This window comes from Neophocaena asiaeorientalis, unplaced genomic scaffold (genome assembly GCF_003031525.2).
Source record: "Neophocaena asiaeorientalis asiaeorientalis breed wild unplaced genomic scaffold, Neophocaena_asiaeorientalis_V1.1 scaffold251, whole genome shotgun sequence".
Classification (NCBI taxonomy): domain Eukaryota; kingdom Metazoa; phylum Chordata; class Mammalia; order Artiodactyla; family Phocoenidae; genus Neophocaena; species Neophocaena asiaeorientalis.
This window is the reverse complement of record NW_020173377.1, coordinates 60,083-82,161: the sequence shown is the minus strand read 5'-3', so window position 1 is coordinate 82,161 and position 22,079 is coordinate 60,083. Positions and strand designations below refer to the sequence as shown.

At 38.5% G+C, this 22,079-nt stretch overlaps 1 protein-coding gene across 1 annotated transcript in view; it reads right to left on the bottom strand.

Annotated features, from left to right (window-relative positions):
- The window catches only part of DOCK3 (dedicator of cytokinesis 3), a 203,857-nt gene extending 194,906 nt beyond the window's left edge, over positions 1-8,951 (bottom strand). Inside the window, exon 1 of the mRNA XM_024746488.1 lies at positions 8,923-8,951. The gene's annotated coding sequence lies outside the window, so the exon portion shown is untranslated. The remainder of the gene's footprint in view (positions 1-8,922) is intronic.
- Positions 8,952-22,079: the final 13,128 nt, after the last annotated feature.

Here is a 22,079-nt window from a genome sequence, read left to right as displayed (position 1 = left end):
GCCACGTAGGGCTTCCCTGGTGGCGCAGTGGTTGAGAGTTTGCCTGCTGATGCAGGGGACACGGGTTCGTGCCCCAGTCTGGGCAGATCCCACATGCTGCGGAGTGGCTGGGCCCGTGAGCCATGGCTGCTGAGCCTGCACGTCCGGAGCCTGTGCTCCGCAACGGGAGAGGCCACAACAGTGAGAGGCCTGCATACCGCAAAAAAAAAAAAAAAAAAAAAAAAAAAATAAGCCACGTATACATCCAAAATGCAGAATTATTTTACTTACAATTTAACCCTATTTTATAGGAAAAGATATGAAGAGGTTAAATGGTAATAAGACTGATAAAATAAAAATGGGGAATCAAACCTACATGAAGAAGCTATAAGCAAACACACTAATCACACAGACTAATATGATTACTATGATTAAGAATTAAAATTTAGATGTGTACTTTTTAGCAGGCAAAAAAAGGAGAAACCTATTTTTCTATTAAAGGATAAAACCCCATATTTTTCTATTACCTATTACTATAACATGTATTATTCTATAATAGAGAAATATGCATTTTTAAAGAGGAAATAATTTTTTGGTATTAAATACAGAAAAAAAACCCCTTGTAGTTTTGCATGATGAGAAGATCAGTAATACACTGTTGTCCTTAACCACAATAGTTCACAGTTTAATGGTAAAACCATGCCATCAAATCTGATTACTGATGTTAATGCACTTAAATCTATAAGAGATTTTATTTCCTGTCTTCATACATCAAAGAAGTACTCCATTCAATCACCTCTTATTAATTATTCTTAATTTCCCTGAAATAATTTCAGGCCTCTGGCTTCTAATACTTATAGCATGTAAAGGCAGTAGTATCATGGAGAGCAAGATATAGCTGAAGCATATCCTTTCCACCTCTCTCATCTTAAAAAGCAATTTACATCTGAAAGATAATTTTGCAGTTTTGATCTCAAATATTTAGAATACTTTTACATGTATGTGGAAAAACAGTGGAAAGATCACAACAGTGGTATTAGTATTTGTACAAGGAAAGTGAAATTAAACAATTTATCAATTTAAGATATTGTACAAATTTTCTGTAGTCATGCTGTTGAAAATTCTTTAAATACAAAAATGAAGAGGTAAAATTTCAAACATATTCTTTAACCACTGATGGTCACAAAATATATGAGGTAGTCTAAATATTACAATTAATTAACAAAAAGAAGACTGTACAAATAATCCAATCAAAATAGATGTTTTCAGTACAACAGCTTAAGAAAAAATCCAGATGGATCTAAGTCAGTAAGGCCAGGGTTGAGAGTATATGCTCTGTAGTAGTGCACTACACGCAATGATGTGGCTTGTCTGGAGAATGGCATCTACGCAAACTCTACCTTGGCACTATGCCACCCTTAGCTTGCTTGTCCATTCAATTATCCACCCATATACCCATCCACTCACCCCAAAGATACTCTCTGAGGATCTATCGTGTACCACCAATGGTACTGGATATAGGAAATAGAGCAGTTTTGAGTCAAGCAAATGTTCATATTCCTCATGCTAATTCTCCCAAGAGCAAAGTGTTTTCCCTCTCCTAGAAGTTGTTAAAACACAGTACCTTTTAGTTTCTTGATTTCGTTACCTCAGGAAATAAGAAAATGATTAACAGGTGATCTAATAAAACCAAAGACTGATTTCCTTCTACTAAGATCATCTTCAATGGATGAAGAGTAGTTTCCAAAAGCTAAATTGAAGGACTGTCCTCATTGGAAGAAGGCAGAGGTGCTGCACAGTGAGAAACAACACATGTTCACTAAAATTTCACTCTGTAAAAGAGGCTCCTGGCTATTTCTTCCTATGGCATATTCTAAGAACAGTGAACAGTAAGTGCAGGAATGGTCAACTTAGTCTCTTTATCGTCACAACAAAGGAAGGCAGCGCATCAGAGTAGATAGGAGCATGGGCTCTGATGTCAGATTGCCTAGTTTGTATCTTGGCTCTCCCACCAAGAATACTGTCTTCTCTACTGTCACAGGCTATTGTAAGGATTAATCCATGTAAAGCACTCAGTACACTGCCAGGCATTGTGAACTGCTTCTGCTGTTATCATTATGTGTTACATCATTAGCTAAAATATGACTTAAAGTACAAGGATTGTGAGTAAAGAGAATTGTGTCTGAAAAAAGACTCCTAAACAAGCAGGAGGCATACAACTACATACAGATGTAGTATAGAGCTGAGTTTTTAAAATGGTCTTACCAACTGCTTAGGTGAATAGTCTTCACAAAAATAGTCTTCTCTCACCACTTGTCACTAATCACTCATTCATTCATTCTAATAATTCAATAAATATTAGCACCTACTCTATGCTAGGCTCATGATGAACTTAGGGACACAGCAGTGAATAAAAGACATATTTCTGTTCCTGCATTCTTTTAGGTGCACCACTCTAAAGACCGTGAATCTCTCTCTATCTAATTCTTTGAATTTTACATGTCTTTTGAATGTTCCATATTCTATTCTATTTTCTATTGTATCTTTTTCTTCTGGGTTTCCTCATCTGAACCACAGAACATAGAAAATAACTTGAAGTTAATTAATTATATATGATGGATGTTTTAAGGCATTTAAGATCTAGTTCTCCCCCAGAATCAGTTGAAAAAGGCTAGAGATACTAAGATTTTCTGTGGGCAGTGCCCTTTTCTAATACTTATACTATGGGAGCATATAGATATAACTATACTAATGAAAGCATGGTATATTTATATAGTAATAAAATAGAAGATATAACTAATAATAGCTCCCTTTTACTGAACATTTACTTGGAATAGGCATTTTATGTATATCCCCTCTAAGCACTATGGGAAGTACACAGTATTAGACCCATTTTATAACTGAGGAAACTGAAGCCCAGAGAGGTTACTAAGTAGCCTATTAAGGGAGTACAGTTGAGCTTGTCTCAAGCTAGGTCTGTCTTACTCTGAACCCATGATATTTCCACTATACCTGCCACCTTTCTACTAATAACCATGAAGTTAAATACTAATGGCTATAAGTGATTGTAATCAATTTGGTCATAATAGTTTGAGGAATAATTTTGTGTCAATACATCAATCCAGAAGGAAACAAACATAGACTGATGAATGAGTAGCCAACAGGCATAAGAAAAACCCACCTTGTTCCTTAGATACATTCATGTAGTGCCTATCAAGTGCAGGCACTGTGCTAAGTGCAGGGTATGCTGATGAGCAAAACAGATGCACAAAGAATGAGTGTGTGTGTGTGTAAGTTAATCATTTGAACATGGTAACCTGAGAGAAGAATTTTGACACATGCATAGTTTAAACATAGTTATCTCAGACTTAAGTATGGCAAGAAACTGATTGATGGGTACAACACCTTATACCAGAAGAACTCTAAGAAGGCATTGGAAGCTTCTACTAATTTCAGATGTCCTGAAGCTGGAAAATATCACTATGTCCTTAAAGAGAAAGTACTGAACCATAAACTTTTCTGAGTCCTAGCTAAAAATTTACTCACAGGAAACTCGCTGGGGTTGGGGGCGGGGGTGGTGGTGGTGGCAGTATTCTCTGCATAGTATAACTCAAACTACTGCTTGTATTGCTTCCTCCAAGAGCAATTCCCTTGGTAAGGAACATAAACTAAGCAGGAAGAAAGGGACATGGGTAGGTTAGGATCTTTGAAAACCTGCGAGAAGGTACAAAAGAGAAGCGAGGGAAGGGAATAATTTGATAGAGAGGGAGAGAAAGAATAACTAGAAAGTATACATTTATTGGTGATTTGTCTTAAATGATGAGACTTCACAATAAAAAGATACCAATTTTTTCATTTGATACTTGAAATCTATAGAAACATTATTCTAATTCAACAAAAGCTTATAAAATGTTTACATTTTAATCAAATTGTACTTTCTACCTAAAGAAGAAATACAAAAATCCTATAAATTATTCTAAGAGTAAAGTATTTCTTACTTAGGTATTTTTCTATGGCAAAGATCAATTAGGCTGTGTCAGTCCTGGGTTGACGCAACTTTTAACTCATCTATGCTATATTTACTGTAGTGATGATAGCAGAGACTGAGAAGAAACTTTTCTCTATATCTTTATGGAAGGTGTCAAAAATGTTAAATTAACACATTAAAGTTACATTGCTAGACAAATTATTTTAAATTTCCCTTGGAGAGGATGTAATTAACTGACTTAATCTTTGAATAGGAGACTTGAGCAGAGATAATGGCTAGTTAATTTGAATACAACCTTGTTTTATGCCCTTCCTGTATTTTAGAACACAATTTATAAATGCTGATTTCTACGTAATACAATTTTAATAATTTTCACATATGGAATGAGCGTGCACATAGGCAAAGAGGCCAACAAGTATAAGCCACATAAATTTAATGTCAGAATCCTCAAATTTTCAGCCAAATAAATAAAAATTCCTAATCTCAGGGAAAAAAATTAAAATAGTTGTTATGTAGATGTGGAGGGCTCTGCATTTAACTTAAACTCTAAATATAAGAGTATAGTACCAGTTTAGTTTTTATCCTTGAAAGTTCTAACTCAGTGTTAAAGCAGATATATATATTATGAGACATGTGGTATAGATAACAGAACAAAGATCAAATAATCCACAGACTACAGATACTGACAATAATTTTCCTGGTTTTAAGACTCACACTTAAAAATGATCATAAAGGGGGGCTTCCCTGGTAGTGCAGTGGTTGAGAGTCCGCCTGCCGATGCAGGGGACACGGGTTCGTGACCCGGTCCGGGAGGATCCCACATGCCGCGGAGTGGCTGGGCCCGTGAGCCATGGCTGCTGAGCCTGCGCGTCCGGAGCCTGTACTCCGCGACGGGAGAGGCCACAACAGTGAGAGGCCAGCGTACCGCAAAGAAAAAAAAAAAAAAATGATCATAAAGATAGTAAGGTCCTACATAAACTATATGTGCTTTGGCATCAGTTCTGGGTACAAACACCAGTTCTACCACTCACTATGCAACATTGGAAAAGGTTCTTCTGAGCCTTTTTATGAGTTTCCTCATTAGGTAAAACAGAGCTCTTGTCTTGGAAGAGCATAATCGCATTTCATTGTAACAGTGCAGATAAGTTAGACCATGTACTTGCCACAGTGATACAGGTAGATGTACTCAATAAACTATTAATAGCTGTTATTAACAGTGTCTGAAATAGGTTTTGAAAAGGCAGAGCTATAAAGTCTAAGAGTCTAAAGAAAAAGGCATAAAGTTTAAAATTACATAGGATTAATATTTAATTACATCAATTACAACGTAAAAATACATTCAGAAAATATTGATTGTGCACCCAAAACATGCCAGCATATGCTAAGCTTATCAATATTTTATGGCATTTATAAAAGCGTCGTGGAACAAGAAGAGTGGAATTATGAGGGCATACAATGGGAAGAATGGATACGGTTATCAGTGCCCAGCTGTTGCATGGAGCAGTCTCCTATATCTAACCTATTGATACGAAATGACTTTACTTTTGCAGTACACCATCCCTTCTTTCAAATTAAGAAGGAACATTTTTAAAAGGGTTACTTCGAGTGAGAACCAAAGATAATTGTCCTATTGGTTTGGGAGGCAATATGTCTTTTTCCTTTAGTAATAGTAGACCTACAAAGTTCTCATTTAAGTTTTTAAGTGACTGTATTTTCCACTGGGAGTAAAGGGGGAAATGGAAAGAAGAAGAAATGGGGAAAGAAAGAAGTGGAAGGGAAGGGAGAAAGAAGGAAAGAAGATACAGAAGCACCAGGAGAGAAGGATCAGGGTTTCGAGAAAGGAGGGAGAAGGGAAAAAAGTGGGGTGGGGGGGAAATGGAACTATGTTTCTGGTTTATATTGTTTATCAAAATGAACATATAAATACTCTCCCTACACACACACAAGCACATACATACTTTGTTGAGAAAAAGTTATTAATGAAGGTGGAACAGCTCTGTACTTTACTGACAGGTATTTATAATGTTCTTTGCCTTTTTCAAATATAATTTGAACTTTTTTCCAAGCTATCATCTTTAAGTTTTCAGATTTGACTGCAAAATCTGATTGGTGTTTTCTAACTTTTATCATAAAGAGGTATTGATATTTCTAAAATATTTCTCTTGTTCATTTACTGGTATGTATAGTGCAGTTAAACTGCAACATAATGATTTATGCAACTATTAGCGTCATCAGTTCAAGAGTAACAATTTGCTTGGCACATAGTGATGCTATGTTTGCAAATTACTACCATTATTGATTTTTAAAAATAAGTACAATGATACCATATAGTACTGTTTGGAGCTGAGGAGACAGGATCAGTAGCTATACTGTAAGTTAACATACTACATTTTGCTAAGATTTTTACTGCCCAAAGTTAGATTTAAAGAACACTGCCTGATCTATCGTACATCTGAATTCATGTTATATCATACAAGGAGTCTGTGGTGTGTGCCAAGCAATGCTATTAACAGTCAAGAGACGTTGTAATTTAATGAAACAAACAAGGATAGGATGGTGTCACAAATAACTAATGTAGAGTTGTTCTTTTTTCTTTTCTACTGAACAGTACCGCTCTGGGTTGGATTCATTGTTTATTAGATCCCGTGTTTCCTCTTTCCTGATTTACTCTTCTATTTCTGGAAGAACATATTCTCAAGTCTCTTCTTAAGAAAGGAGCCATGACAGGTTAACTTCTGCATCCTTGAATACTTTAAAAGGGCTTTATTTGGCCCTTACACTTGACTATATAGTTTGGTTGTTTATAAAATTCTGGGTGGCAAATCATTTCCCAACAGAAATTTGAAGATATTACTTCATTATATTCTAGCATCCAGTGTTACTGATAAAACTTTTGAGGCTGGTGTGAATCTTATTCTTTTGTAAGAAGACCTGTTTTTCTGTCTGATAAACTTTTAGGATCTTCTCTTCAGCCCCAAATATTGAAATATCTTAGTGTGCCTCACTGTAGGTTTTGGTTTTTCTTCTCCATTCATTATACTAGGTATTTGATGGACTCTTCCAATCTTAAGTCACCTGCTCTTTGGCTCTTGGAAATTCTCTTCTATCATTTTTTTAGAATTTCCTCTTTATTGCCTTTGTTCTTTTCCTGGAAATATAACGTCTGATGTTGGATCCCCTAGATTGAATCTCTGTACTGTTGTTTTTTCCTCAACCATTTCCCATCTTTTTGTTTTATTTTCCTAGAGATGACATAAAATTATCTTCCTGTTCTCCACCTAAATTCTTTTTTGAAATCCTACTCTCCATTCCTTTTTCGTAGCATTTTATAATGCATAATGAATCTTCTTGATTCTCTTGAAGGATACTCAGAGATCTTTAAAGTTCTTTACTAATCTTCACTCTCTCTAGGGCCAGGTATTTTGTTTATCCTGGTCTCCCTCTCTTCCCTGTGAAAGGATTTCTTCAAATACTTGGTAATACTTGATTGTCCATTCAAATTTAAAAGGCACTAGAAATGTGAAGAGTTTTTTGTACATGGGTGGGTGGCTAGCAAGCTTTCTTTCTGGTAAGTGGAGGGGATTTGTTCATTACACTTTGAAACCCTTAAATGCCTCAATATGGAGGGCTTTGCAATAAAGTCCCAGTTCAAACTTTTGTTGCCCAGTTTCCGCCTAGGCAATTGGTCTTTGTATTTGTCTATCTGAAAGGGAAACACCTGGCTGCCAGGTTTGCTACTCATGGTAGCAAAAGTAGTGAATTATTACTTTACATACTTTTAAGCACTTCCTTTTGTTAAGCTCCAGGGCACACTCCCTTTCTCCCATGATTCTAGCAGCTGCAAGGCAGACCAACTCCTTCATTAGCTAAAGTTTCCTCCATACATTACAGGCTTCTTCTTCTGTTACTAATCCTCCATCTACTTTTCAGCTTCTGGAAATGGGTTCACATATCCCATTTACTGCTGCACTCCTCCCACTTTTTATTTTTTATCATTTCAATGATGTCTTGAGGGGGAGAGGAGCTAAAGACTTGTTCTAAAATATACTTAAGGTAAACGTATATCTTAAATAGGAAGCAACCTCGTCACTTCAAAGTTCAATGGACCCGATTTTAAGAGAATGAGGCAAAAGCATTTGAAAATCATATCAATTATTAAATCTACGAAGAAATAAAATCTGAGTACTATCTACTCCAGCTTCCCATGCCAAAGTCTTATAATTTTACTTGTATGGCAATAGTAAATAGTCATACCCACTGCATAAATACAGGACTATTTCTGAATGATGAATTAGTTAAGAATATTCTGATGTACAGATGTAGACAGTTCCCATTTGTAGTATATACTTATTCGGATTCATTATATGGCTATAAAATGTAAAGGACACCAAATTCAAAGGTACTAAGAGATGAAACTAAAGAGTATTCTGGGGCTTCCCTGATGGTGCAGTGGTTGAGAGTCTGCCTGCCGATGCAGGGGACATGGGTTCGTGCCCTGGTCCGGGAAGATCCCACATGCCGCGGAGCGGCTGGGCCCATGAGCCATGGCCACTTAGCCTGCGCGTCCAGAGCCTGTGCTCCGCAGCGGGAGAGGCCACAACAGTGAGAGGCCCGCGTACCGCAAAAAAAAAAAAAAAAAAAAGAGTATTCTGATTACTGAGGTTTAGAATCAAGGAATTTGAGATGGAAGAAACCCCAGAGGCTAATGTAGTCCAATTATTTAATTTTCTGGAAGTGAAAATAGAGGCTGAGAGAGTTTCAATGAGTAGAACCAGTGAACGTCCTTTGCTATAAACTGAAAGAAACGGCTACTCATTGTAAAAATGATCAAAGCTTAGTGGAGAATACAACAATGTCCTTAATCCCTAAAGATAAGCTTTGATCAGGTACAATTCTATGAGGACTGAGTTATCATAAATGAAACTGAGAGATGCCCAAATGACATTCATACTTACTCATTGCCCCAGTCCAGGCGCACGGTGATGTGCCGCTTAACCTCCCGCACCTGATCCTGAGTCAGGTGACCAGACAGGAGCTGCCTTCGAAGGTCAATAAGTTCATTCATCACATGGCGTAGCTTGTAGAAAAGATCTACTTTATGTTTCTGAAAGGGCATTTTTGGTGTTGGGTGAAATAAAAAAGGGATATGGAAAGGGAATGAAAAAAAAAAAAGAGAAATAGTTAAACTATGAAAAGTGCTCATTTCTCTGAACCTCTAAAAACAGGCAATGTAAAGAGAGGCTTATTTAAGAATCTTAAACCAAAGTCCTTAGTTCCTACTGTCTAAAAATCTCTATAAAGTGACATCTAACAACATAATTGATCTGGCTTATGCAAAGTACCATCTGTCTATCTCTACTCTATCCTGGACTATTAATTTTCCAGTAAGTTACTAAACTTAATCAGAACCAAAAGAAACACAGGAGCCTAGAGTGGTTTTCTCTGACAGAAGCTACTATGTATGACAAAGATTTCAACCATCCAGCAACATCCCTGGTTTCTCCAGGAAGGATACTCAAGTTGGGGTAGGCAGAGAGAGAATCACTTGCCCTATTTTAAAGAACTGTTTCAACATAAAGCTACAGTCTCTGGAGTGAGATTCATTCCAGGTTTCCAGGCCTCATCTAGCTTTAATTAGCTTTTGAAAACAGTATGTGTCCCTAGTGTCATAGAGTTCTACTCTTTTCAGTTCAGTGAAAAGCGGCATAGCTCGGTGGTTTGTGACCACCTAGAGGGGTGGGATAGGGAGGGTGGGAGGGAGGGAGACTCAAGAGGGAAGAGATATGGGAACATATGTATATGTATAACTGATTTACTTTGTTAAAAAGAAGAAACTAACACACCATTGTAAAGCAATTATACTCCAATAAAGATGTTAAAAAAAAACAAAAAAAAGCATCACCTTTATAAGAGTTAAATGGAAACAATTATGGACATCACAGTGGTTTTAACAAGTAAAAAATGTAAATGCCATGACAGTAGATGCTTAACAAAAATAAGCATCTTTACTAAAGAATATAGGTTTAAGAACTAAAGTTCTATTTGCTCACAAGTGAAATCTTGATTTTGGAATCTTTCGGTTTCTGTTTTTATTATAGAGAAGCACAATTTTATATGATAATTAAAACTCTTGGAATGTAACTAATCTATAAGAATGCTTTTAAAGACAGATCAATCTTTACCATAGTCTTAGTAAAATCTCTATCTGGATTTCCCCTAAAAAGACACTTGTCAAAATAAGCTGGATTCAAGTGACTGTAAATAAAATTATAATTATGAAGTAAATTACAAATCAGTAGAATCAGCTAATGTTTTTAAGTGGCTCTGAGCTTATGATTAAAATGTTTGGAACATCACACTACTTAGAAATCATCTAATGGAGCACTAGAGCATTAGATTTTTAAAGGTCCATCTTAAAGAGAAATTATTATTATTATATTTGGTGGTACGCGGGCCTCTCACTGTTGTGGCCTCTCCCACTGCAGAGCACAGACTCCGGTCGTGCAGGCTCATTGGCCATGGCTCACGGGCCCAGCCGCTCCGCGGCATGTGGGATCCTCCCAGATTGGGGCACGAACCCGTGTCCCCTGCATCGGCAGGTGGACTCTCAACCACTGCGCCACCAGGGAAGCCCAAGAAAAATTATTTTTAACTAGAAGACATTAGAAATCATGCACTCTAACTACATCAAGCTGTTCTTTCTTCACTCAATGAACATATGAAGAAAACTTAAGCACCTTGATGGTACACAATGCTGGCAGATGGGCAGAACTCAAATTCTTGCCAGTTCAAATGCAACAAAGGCTAAGCAAATTACATCTGCAAAATTGAGATCTTGAGATAAGCAATAAAGGCAATGTAGTGTTTGTTTCCAGCACATGCATTTCTTTATGATAAATCAGGGCCACCTGTCTAAGTTTAAAATAGAAAGTTAGGATTATTATTTTCCCATCAAGCCATACACAACAATCCACTACATACATATACAAGCATTGATTTATTCATTCAATTAACAAATGCTTATGGAGCACCTGCTGAGTGCTATTACTTCGTTGTGATCAAAAGTCCCTACTCTCTTGGGCTTCCCTGGTGGCACAGTGGTTGAGAGTCCGCCTGCCGATGCAGGGGACATGGGCTCGTGCCCCGGTCCAGGAGGATCCCACATGACGCGGATCGGCTAGGCCCGTGAGCCATGGCTGCTGAGCCTGCACGTCCAGAGCCTGTGCTCCGCAAAAGGAGAGGCCACAACAGTAAGAGGTCCGCGTACCACACACACACAAAAAAGTCCCTACTCTCATGGTGCTTTCATTCTAGAGAGCAGAGATAGACCATACACAAATACATAATGGTGGTGAAAATTCTAAGAAGAAAAATTAAAGCAGGATAGGGACAGTGGGTGGCCAACGGTGCATTGGCTGAGGAGTAGGAGAAGTTACTGCTTCAGGTAGAATGGTCAGGGAAAGGCTTCCTTGTGAGCCGAACTTTAAGTAGAAACCTGAATGAAATAAAGTGACAGCATTTAGGAAAACTGGGGAAATTTTATAGGCATGAGAAACAGCAAGAGCAAATGCCTCAATGTGGAAATGAACTTGGCATATTCACAGAGAGTAAAGAAGTCAGCGCACCTGGAGCAAAGTGAACAAGGGGGAAAGTGGTGATGATGCAGAGAGGCAACACAGACCAGATTAGGCAGGGCCTTTGTAAATTATGTTAAGGTCTTTAGCTTTTACTCCCAGCAAGATGAGAAGCCACTGGAGATTTGGAATAGAAGAGTGATGTGATATGACATAACTCTTGAAAGCATTACTCTGAGTGCTCTGTTGAAAATAAATCATGAAAAGGCAAAGAGGACCGTGGGGGTTCCAGTCAGGAAACTATTTATTGCAACAATCCACATGATGATGGTTGACTGGACAAAGGTAAGAATGGTAAAGGTAAACATTTCAGAGTTTGGAATTTTGACATGTTTTGTAGTTAGAGCTGTCAAGATCTGCTGATAGATTAGATGTGAGATATGAATGGAAACAAGGATCATTCTTTTTCCTAACCTGAGAAGCATGTCTGGAAGAGGGAAACAAGGTTCAATTAGGACATGCTAAGTTTGACACCGAGTTTCAACATTTAGAGGTCAGGAAAGTGAGGAGAATCTAGCAAAGGAAACTGAGAAGTAAGCAGTGAAGTGAGAGGAAAAGCAAGAGAGTACTGAAAACAGGGTTTAAGGAGAACTTTGTTAAATGCACTGAGAGGTTAAATAAAATATAGACTGAGAACTGGTCACTGGATTTGGCACTGTGGTGGCCATCACTGAGCACTGATGGAATGGGTGGAGTGAGTTCAAGAGTAATGGGAAAGGAGGGAATGGAGACAGAGCATAGACAACTCTTTTGTAGAACTTTCAGTAACTGGAAGCAGAGAAATGTAGCAAAACAGGGTTGTGCTATGGAGGGAGGGTTTTTTTTTTTTTAATGAAACAAAATTTTAGGCTATTTGTATACGGAAGAGAATAATCTAGTAGAAGGGAAAATTTGATGATGCAGGTGTTAAATCCTTAAGTAGTCAAGAAGAGATGGGTCCCAGGTTAAAAGGTGGAGGGGGGGAGGTTTCGCTTAACCAGGATACTCTATTGTCACAGAGAGGAAGGGCAAAGAACTGAGTAATGACACAGATAGTTGGGAGACTTGGTGATAGAACTAAATTTTTCCTCTGGCTGCTTTATTGCCAAGGAAATAAAAAGCAAAGTCATCAGCTGAGAGTGAGTACAGTGGAAGAGGGTGTTAGAGGTTTGAAAACAGAGGAAAAGACATTAAAAAGTCTCATGGAGAGTGGTAACACAAATCAGGGGAAAGATAGTTCAACTGTTAGATGGTTTTGAGATTTGTGAACACTAATTAAAAGTGCAGTTTTGTGTCTTTTTTAAAGCTACATATAATGAAGTCTATTGATACTGAAATATCACATATATATGTATGTGTATACATGTGTGTATGCATATATACATGCACACACATAACATATACTCACATACATACAATATCTATGTAATAACATGCACACACACATACAATAGCAATGCAAGAATATACTAATATACTCTTTCAAGGCATTAGTTATTTATTTTTTTTAGTCAAGAGTTTCTAACAGATTGTATTTTCCAAACATGACAACAATATCTCCCATCCCAAGAGGTCTTCTGCAAAAATGTGAATCTGACACTCCCCTGGTATGAACTGGAACCTATTTCTTTCTTTCTTTCCTTTTTTTTTTTTTTTTTTCCCCCTGCCTTGAAGCTAGGGGGATCTTAATTCCCCAACCAGGGACTGAACCCAGGCCACCAAAGTGAAGCTTAAGAGTCCTAACCACTGGACCACCAGGGACTTCCCTGGAACCTACTTCTTTACAGCCTTAAACCTGGGCAGGCTCTGAGACTGCTCTGACCAATCAAACATTACAGTAGTGAGCTGAGCTAGTTCTAGGCATAGCCCTTAACTAGTCTGGCAGCTTCTGCTTCCTGTCTCTTAGAATACATGCTCTTGGGAGGTTCCCTCTCAGAATCCAGCTGTGAAAAGCCCAAACTACGTGGGCTTGTGGTGAAAAGCCCAAACTACGTGGAGAGGCCACAAGGAGACACTCCATTAAGCAGTCCCAGCTGTGTGAGTGATGCATGTTAGATGCCACATCCAGCCGAGCCACACTGTCAGAAGACTACAGCTTCTGCCAATATCTGACTGCAACAGAATGAGAAACCCTATGTGGAACTGCCCGGCTGAGCTCACTCTACCCAGAGAAGGATGAAATATAATAAACAGTGGATTTTTTTGTGTTTTTTTTGCGGTACACGGGCCTCTCACCGCTGTGGCCTCTCCTGTTGCGGAGCACAGGCTCCGGATGCACGGGCTCAATGGCCATGGCTCACAGGCCCAGCCTCTCCACGGCATGTGGGATCTTCCCCGACCGGGGCACGAACCCGTGTCCCCTGCATCGGCAGGCGGACTCTCAACCACTGCGCCACCAGGGAAGCCCTAAACAGTTGTTTTAAGCCACAAAGCTTTGGGGTAGTTTGTTATGTAGATAACCAGAACAACTGTACAGTATTTTTTTCCAATAGAAAATCAGTTACTGTTCCTAATTATATAAAGCTGGGAATACTAACCCTGCACTAAGAATGAAATGGATACCATCAGAAAGCAGCACTACTATTATAATCAATGTGGTGCTAATTTCTTTTTCCAGACCAACCTAATGGTCTCTTTGACCAGAGGTCCTAGCCCTAGAGGCTCCACCAGCACTGCTCTGACACCACATGGTACTCTTGGGTTTGTTAGCAGAAGAGAACACACACCATTCAACCTGAACAATATCGGAGACTGGCTCCAGAGCACACAATTTACCTAAGAGCACTTGATGCCACAGGACAGCTAAATACCCCACTCAGGCTGAAAAATCCTTTTCTACTGAGAAACCTACTCCTTAGTCGATCAAAATAACAGTATATGAGGGATACCTAAGAGATATTGCGGGTTTGGTTCCAGATGACCACAATAAAGTGAATACTGCAATAAAGAGAGCTGCACAAATTTTTTGGTTTCCCAGTGCATATAAAAGTTATCTTTACACTATTCTGTAGTCTATTAAATGTGCAATAGCATTATGTCTAAAGAAACAATGTATATACCTCAATGAAAAATATTTTATTGCTAAAAAAATGCTAACCATCATCTGAGCCTTCAGTAACAGTAGTAACAAAGATTACTGATCACAGATCACCATAACAAATACAATAATGAAAAAGTTTGGGCTTCCCTGGTGGCGCAGTGCTTTAGGAATCCGCCTGCCAATGCAGGGAACACGGGTTCAAGCCCTGGTCCAGAAAGATCCCACATGCCGTGGAGCAACTAAGCCCATGCGCCACAACTACTGAAGCCCATGTGCCTAGAGCCCGTCCACCACAACAAGAGAAGCCACCACAATGAGGAGCCCGCACACAGCAATGAAGAGTAGCCCCCGCTCACCCCAACTAGAGAAAGCCCGCATGCACCAAAGACCCAACGCTGTCAGAAATTTTAAAAAAAATAAAAAGATTAAAAAAAATTTTTTTTAAGACGAGGAAAAAGAAATCTTAGCAACACATTTAGCCTCTCCAAAAGCTCTAATATTTGTCTAATATTTGTCAAGAATGGTCACAGAATTTGGAAAGTATACCAAAGAATCAGTAGAAATGATACATTTAGAATAATTAAACTACTTTGCCAGCATAAGCCAGATAGAATTTGCCTTATCATTGTGAAAGAATTCCGGAGCTCTGCAGAAATACGCCAGATTTAAAAATTATTTTTACTAAACTGCTTGTAACTCAGTGTTGCAAGAAAGACTGTGCTGCAATGATGCCTCTGGGTCAGTAAATGAGTAAAGTTGTAGAATATCCATCATAAACACACTAACTTTATTTTGAAACTATATATGCATAAAGGTTGTTTAACATATGCTAATATAAGATTATAAAATCTAATTTAAAGAAAATTACATCAAAAGTACGGCTTTCATCAAAGAGAGCCATAGTACTAAAAACTTTGGGTCAAAATCAATTTAATGGAAATTAAACATTGCATCTCAAGTTTAAGTTGTTAAGGGATGATTCCCAGATCTCTCTTCATTTTACCTTTTACTTTTGAACATTCTTTTATTTACTCCTTTTATTTCTTGCTAAAAGATTAACCATTAAGAACCCAGATATATTCAAACTTCTCCAGTATTTCTTTAATTGCTATTAATAATCAAGTGTCTTACTGTGAAGTAAACTAACCCTATTTGAAATATTTATATTATATACCAAAGCTCTAGCACTCATCCCAGTATAATACAAAAAATATCTAAACTGCAGTGCTTGCAATTTTAATGAACTTTCTGCCAAAAATATCTTTAAGCCCAAGAATTTAAACTTTCATTTTAGGTTGTTCAACAACTTAGTTGGCCAAGGCTTGAAACTGATTTTCAAAAGAGAAATTTCTGTGAAACAAGAGATGTAAATCTAACCTATTTCACACAGATCTTCAAGCATATAATTTCAAGAAATAAGAATGCAAATAAGTAATGTGGAAATTCTTTTAAAACTCCTCACTAATATGGAGGTGTGTCTATATACTCACTTTGCTTGACATACATATTTACTCCTCCACCTCTCACAGGCCTACATGTCTTCCTCACGCCAGTGAGGAACCCAAACACATCCTCCCTCACAGACTTGTTAATAACCAAAATAATACCACTTATAGCTTCAATCCTCTTTTACAACACAAATATCTACAGGAGAGTTAAGACTTAAAAGTCTTAGTTTAAGTAAGCCTATCATATTCTTTCCCTAGAGCAGATAAGGATCTTGCTAAGAAGGGATCAAAGCTAACTGAAAGGTAAGTAAAATATCAGTGATATGAAAAATGGAAGCTCCAGCTGCTGATGTCAAGGGCACCCATTCACGATTCTGAACACAGTGAACTTACCTAACAGTGGGCTGTGGACAGCTGAGGCATTCTCAGGCTCAGAGCCCTTCTACACAAGACTGAACAAAGCTCTACTTAAAGGCAGCATTTAATCTGTCTCCCCTAGATACCTCTTTTTAGATACAGAGACCAATAAGAAACCAGCCCCAATTACCCCCTCCTCCAAATGTTAAAGTTGAAAGCTGGAAAGTAGATAACTGGGCCAAAATAAAAGACTGAAAACTAAGCCCGGTGGCTTAGTAGTAGGTAGAAATACACACCCGTTCACCCTGGGCTGAACAGCTGGTGTTTGTCAAGTGGAGTAAAACTGAAGCTTTGTTTTCCCTAGACACTCCAAGGACAAAGTTAGTGGCAAGAGCTGAGCTTGCTGAAGTAAAGAGATAAGATGACCACTCCTGAGGTCAAGAAAAACTTCCGTGTCTGCACATGCGCAGGAAGGCTCCTTGGGTGTCAAAAAGGGAGGGAGCGCCACCCCATAATAAGTGTGGACATACCCCCACAGACCTCTGCGGTGGACTCCATCTTAGCAAAAAGTTGTGCACACATGTTGGGGAGGGTCCTAGGACCGGTCAGGTGTGAAGAAAGAAACAAGATAACCGACCAAAGGTAAACAAAGACTCAGAAGAACTGTTCTATATAAGTGATTTAAATCACCTCTTTACTGCACTCCTCCTCATTAAAGAGGACGCCCATACACTTTTTCTCCGGGTGTGTATTTCTGCCTTGCTTCTGCCTTAAATAAACAAACTGCCTGTCTGTGTGCTCTCCCACATGTTATGCTGTGTCTCTAATAATAAACTTTGTACCTTTTTTTTTTTTTTTTTACAGTTTTTGCCTACTTGAGAAATTCATTTTTCAAACGGGGTAAGAGTCAGGGCCACTTTGCTTCTAGCCTCTAGCCCCTGGTGATCTGATGGCTAGGATTCCTGGTTTTCATCCAGGCTACCCAGGTTCAATTCCTGGGCAGGGAACTAAGATCTCTCTTCAGGACCATTCACTGCTATCTCTCCGAGATCGGAGGGGTGGGGAGAGGAAGGAAATCTATAAGAATGAAGCCCATTATGTGCAGAAAGGCTCAGGCTCTGGAGGTACCAAGAACCTCTGAAGATGTATATGTGCATGTGCCAGTGCGGTAGGTCTGGTGCATGAGCTTGGGAAATGGAAACAGGAGAACTGGTTAAAAGTCTTTTAAAAGGCTTTAAGACCTTCAGATAATCACCCCTACTCTATTCTGCCAGGCTTTTTCCACATGATAGTTTTACTCTCTACAGAGGTTAAAACAGAGTCTAAACTACTGCAGGGCACCAAACAGAGCTGATGATGTTAAAACAGGGAAATTAAGTCAAAGACTATGTAATAAATGATGCCCTTGGTGCCCTTCCCACATTGAGCTCCCGAAGTTGATAGCCAGACTTTTGCCTTCCTAGGAAGGAGAATGAAGGATTCCTCACTGGGAAAATTCAGCCAGGGGAAAAGACCCAGAAATATTGACAGTTGCTCTCCTTCTCCCATGAGAAGCCAGGCTCTCTTCTGATCACTGTACAGTAATATCCGCCAGTCGGTAAAAACTAGCCCCATTCACAGAGCTTTCTGTCAAATTTTTAATGCATCATTCTTAAATATGAATGGAAAAGAATACCATATAATGAATAAAGCTTCCAACATGAAGGAATGAGACCTAAACCAATCAGAAAAATGGAAATTGGAGGAAACAGAAACAATTCCAGGAATAAAAGAAGATTCCAAAGAAATAATAATTAACATTCATGAGAGTATAAACATTATAGTACATCCCTGAAAAAAAAAGAACAGGATATAACACAGGAGAAAGAGATCCAGAGCCCAAAAAAGCTTTCAGAAGGCAGAAAGAAGATAGCTGTAATTTAAAACAAAATTCAGTAATAATGATAGAATAGAACTTTGAGGGATTCTGCCAGAGTAAAACAAAAAACATAATACAATGGATAAATGGGTGAGAAAATATAAGAAAACTGGTGAATCATTCCAGGATGTCCAATTCTAATAAAAGAGTTCTAGGAAGAAAAAACTGTGAAAACAGAGAGGAAGAAACTGCAAACGAAGTAATACAATAAATATCCCAGAACTGAAGGAAATGAGTTTTCAGGATGATAGAACTCACTGGGGAGCCAGCATAATCAACAGGAAAAAACAAAAAAAGCCCATGTAAGACACATTGCTGTAAAACTGCAGACCACTGGGGACAAAGAGACCATCCTAAAATCTTTCATGAAAACAACTTGTCAATAAAAGACTAGAATGACATTGGACTTCTCAATAACAACACTGGAAGCTAGAAAATAATGAAGCAATACTTTAAAACTTCTGTACTTTATTTGTAACCAAGAATTTTATATCAAGCTAAACTAACTATCAAGGTAATGGTAGTCTAAATACATTTCAAGTATGCAAAATATCAAAAAAATTTTTCCTACACATTTTTCTCAGGAAATTATTGAGAAAGTAATTAATCAAATGAGGAAGTAAACCAAGAATTAAGGTGACACTGGTTTAACCCAGGAGACAAAGGGACATGGGAGGGGGCAAAGAAAATTGTCTGGCTAACACAGGAGGTTAGAGGGCTCCATACAGGATGTCACTGGGAAAAAAAATTAAACTTATAAAATACCTAAAGTATTTGAATATACTCAAAGAAGATTTTCATTTCTGCCAGAAGTCTAGGAGAAGGAAAACTGAGAAAACAAAACAAATGAAAAGAGAAACCATTATTAATATAAAAAAACAAAGTTATACAAGAAAGAAAGGAAATGTAACTTTAATTCACTATATGGCTCAGAAGTAAAAGTAATTACACAGACATACTAGCAACTGCATATTGACTTAACCAAAAACAAAAGGTGATATAACTATTTTGGAAGTACTGGAAGAGGGAAAGAGTATACGTGTATGGAGAAGAACATTCAGAGCTTAATTATCTTCTATAATAAGAAATCATTAAATGACGTCTAAAATAGAAAAAATCAAGATGTACATTAAAAGAATATTATTTAGAAATATGAAATATTAGAAGAAATAGCTAAAAGGACTGAATAAAATAAGTATGGAACAGAAATCAGGAATGGAAGAGATAGGGCCAAAAACTACTATTTTTCATTAAAGGCCTAGTTATTTTTAATATATTATTTAAAAACCCATATATACATATTTCTTTGATTTTTTGAAAAAAAAGAAATTAAATAACCCCTAACATAAAAGCCCCTCCCCCATCCCCTACACCAAGTGTGTTTCTCTGGGTCACAAAGTTAAGCAGTCTCAATTCAGCCTTCACTGCCGTTTATTACCTTAAATATTAACAAATGAAAGCAGCCAAACCTGCACAAGTGCAATGATCCCCTGCTGAATCAACACAAAAGCTAGATCATTTATATATCTCACTCCCAGAGTGAATGAAAAATGAAACACATTCCACAGCAGAAAAATGCCCTTGACAAAGCTTTGTCTCTTGACTGCAGCATAGCATCTGTCCATTCACAGCTTCCACACTCTGGTGACAGTATATACAGGGCAGAAATGATAGCAGCTACCCTGCCAAGCAAGCCCCTTCAGAATATGAGTCACCCAGCTTCAGCAAAGAATGGAAAAGGCAGAAGGTGCACATTTGCATCCAAGTTATTTAGAGATGCTTCATGAACAGTACTTTCACACAAGGCCGTAATTCCAAGGGCATAAAGGGATTTTGCTGTGCCAAATCCTAACCCTGTCTGCTCTAGTCTTACCTACTGAAATAAACAAACAAAACAGCTGGGAACTTTAAATAAAAACACAAATTTACTTCACCCCACCACCCCACTCTTACAATTTATATTGAACACCATTAAAAACATTCAATCTGTGAAATTCATCCAGACAATCTCCTGCCTTCCTACTACTGACCCTTGCTCTGGGGGGTTCATAATTTTTTAATATCAAGACAATACAGCATAATGATAAGGGTACTGGCTCTAGAGTCAGAATGCTTAGTTTTCTATCTCAGCTCTGTGAACTGCAGTGCCTCAGGCAAATTTACTAATCTCTGCGTAACTTTGGTTACCTCATCCTTTTAACAATAACAACAAAAAAAGGAGCATCTATCTAGGGTTATTACAGGGGTTAACTGCACCTGGAACCTAGTAAGTTCTCTTGAGTAAAGTTATTACCACAATACATTCCTTGCCCTCCCTCCAACAGACATTCTTCTCTGGACTAGGCTACCAAACAACACCAAGTCATCTAAATGTGCTTCCAAACTATGATCATGGCACCCCTGCCAGGGCACCACGTCTGGCCTTGGCCCTTGAATCTTACTATGCTCACATCCCTAATAACAATCCTTGTCAACCTCCTGGTAACCATGGTCTTGATTTGTATCCTTTTATTCTTTCATGTTTTAACTACCTATGTATGTATTCCTTAAAAAACATCCTTGCCAATGCTTATTTGTGTTTTTTGTTTTTGTTTTTGTTTTTTTTGGCTGTGTTGGGTCTTCATTGCTGTGCGCGGGCTTTCTCTAGTTGCGGTGAGTGGAGGCTACTCTTCATTGCAGTGCGCAGGCTTCTCATTGCGGTGGCTTCTCTTGTTGTGGAGCATGGGCTCTAGGCACGCGGGCTTCAGTAGTTGTGGCTCACAGCCTCAGTAGTTGTGGCTCGCAGGCTCTAGAGCACAGGCTCAGTAGTTGTGGTGCACGGGCTTAGTTGCTCTGTGGCATGTGGGATCTTTCCAGACCAGGTCTTAAACCCATATCCCCTGCATTGGTAGGTGGATTTTTAACCACTGCACCACCAGGGAAGCCCCTATTTGTGTCCTTTTTGATGATAGCCATTCTGACAGGTGTGAGGTGGTATCTCATTGTGGTTTTGATTTGCATTTCTCTAATAATTAATGCTATTGAACATTTTTTCATGTGCCTATATATTTTCTTTGGAAGAATGTGTTTATGCCTTCTGTCCATTATTATTATTATTATTTTTTTGGCGGTACATGGGCCTCTCACTGTTGTGGCCTCTCCCATTGTGGTGCACAGGCTCTGGACGCGCAGGCTCAGAGGCCATGGCTCACGGGCCCAGCCGCTCCGCGGCATGTGGGATCTTCCTGGACCAGGTCATGAACCCGGGTCCCCTGCATCGGCAGGTGGACTCTCAACCACTGCGCCACCAGGGAAGCCCCTTCTGTCCATTTTTTAATTGGGTTGTTTTTTTTTGCTATTGACTTGTATAAGCTGTTTATATATTTTGCATAGTACTACCTCAACCAGTCAGAATGGCCATCATCAAAAAGTCTACAAATGATAAACGCTGGAGAGAACGAATGGAGAAAAGGGAACCCTAGTACACCACTGGTGGGAATGTAAATTGGTGCAGCCACTATGGAAAACAGTATGGAGCTTCCTCAAAAAACTAAAAATAGAACTACCATACGACCTAGCAATTCCACTCCCGGCGATATACCCAAAGAGAATGAAAACACTAATTCAAAAAGATACATGCACCCCAATGTTCACAGCAGCATTATTTACAATAGGCAAGATATGGAAGCAACCTAAGTGTCCATCAACAGAAGAATGGGTAAAGAAGATGTGGTACATATACAATGGAATATTACTT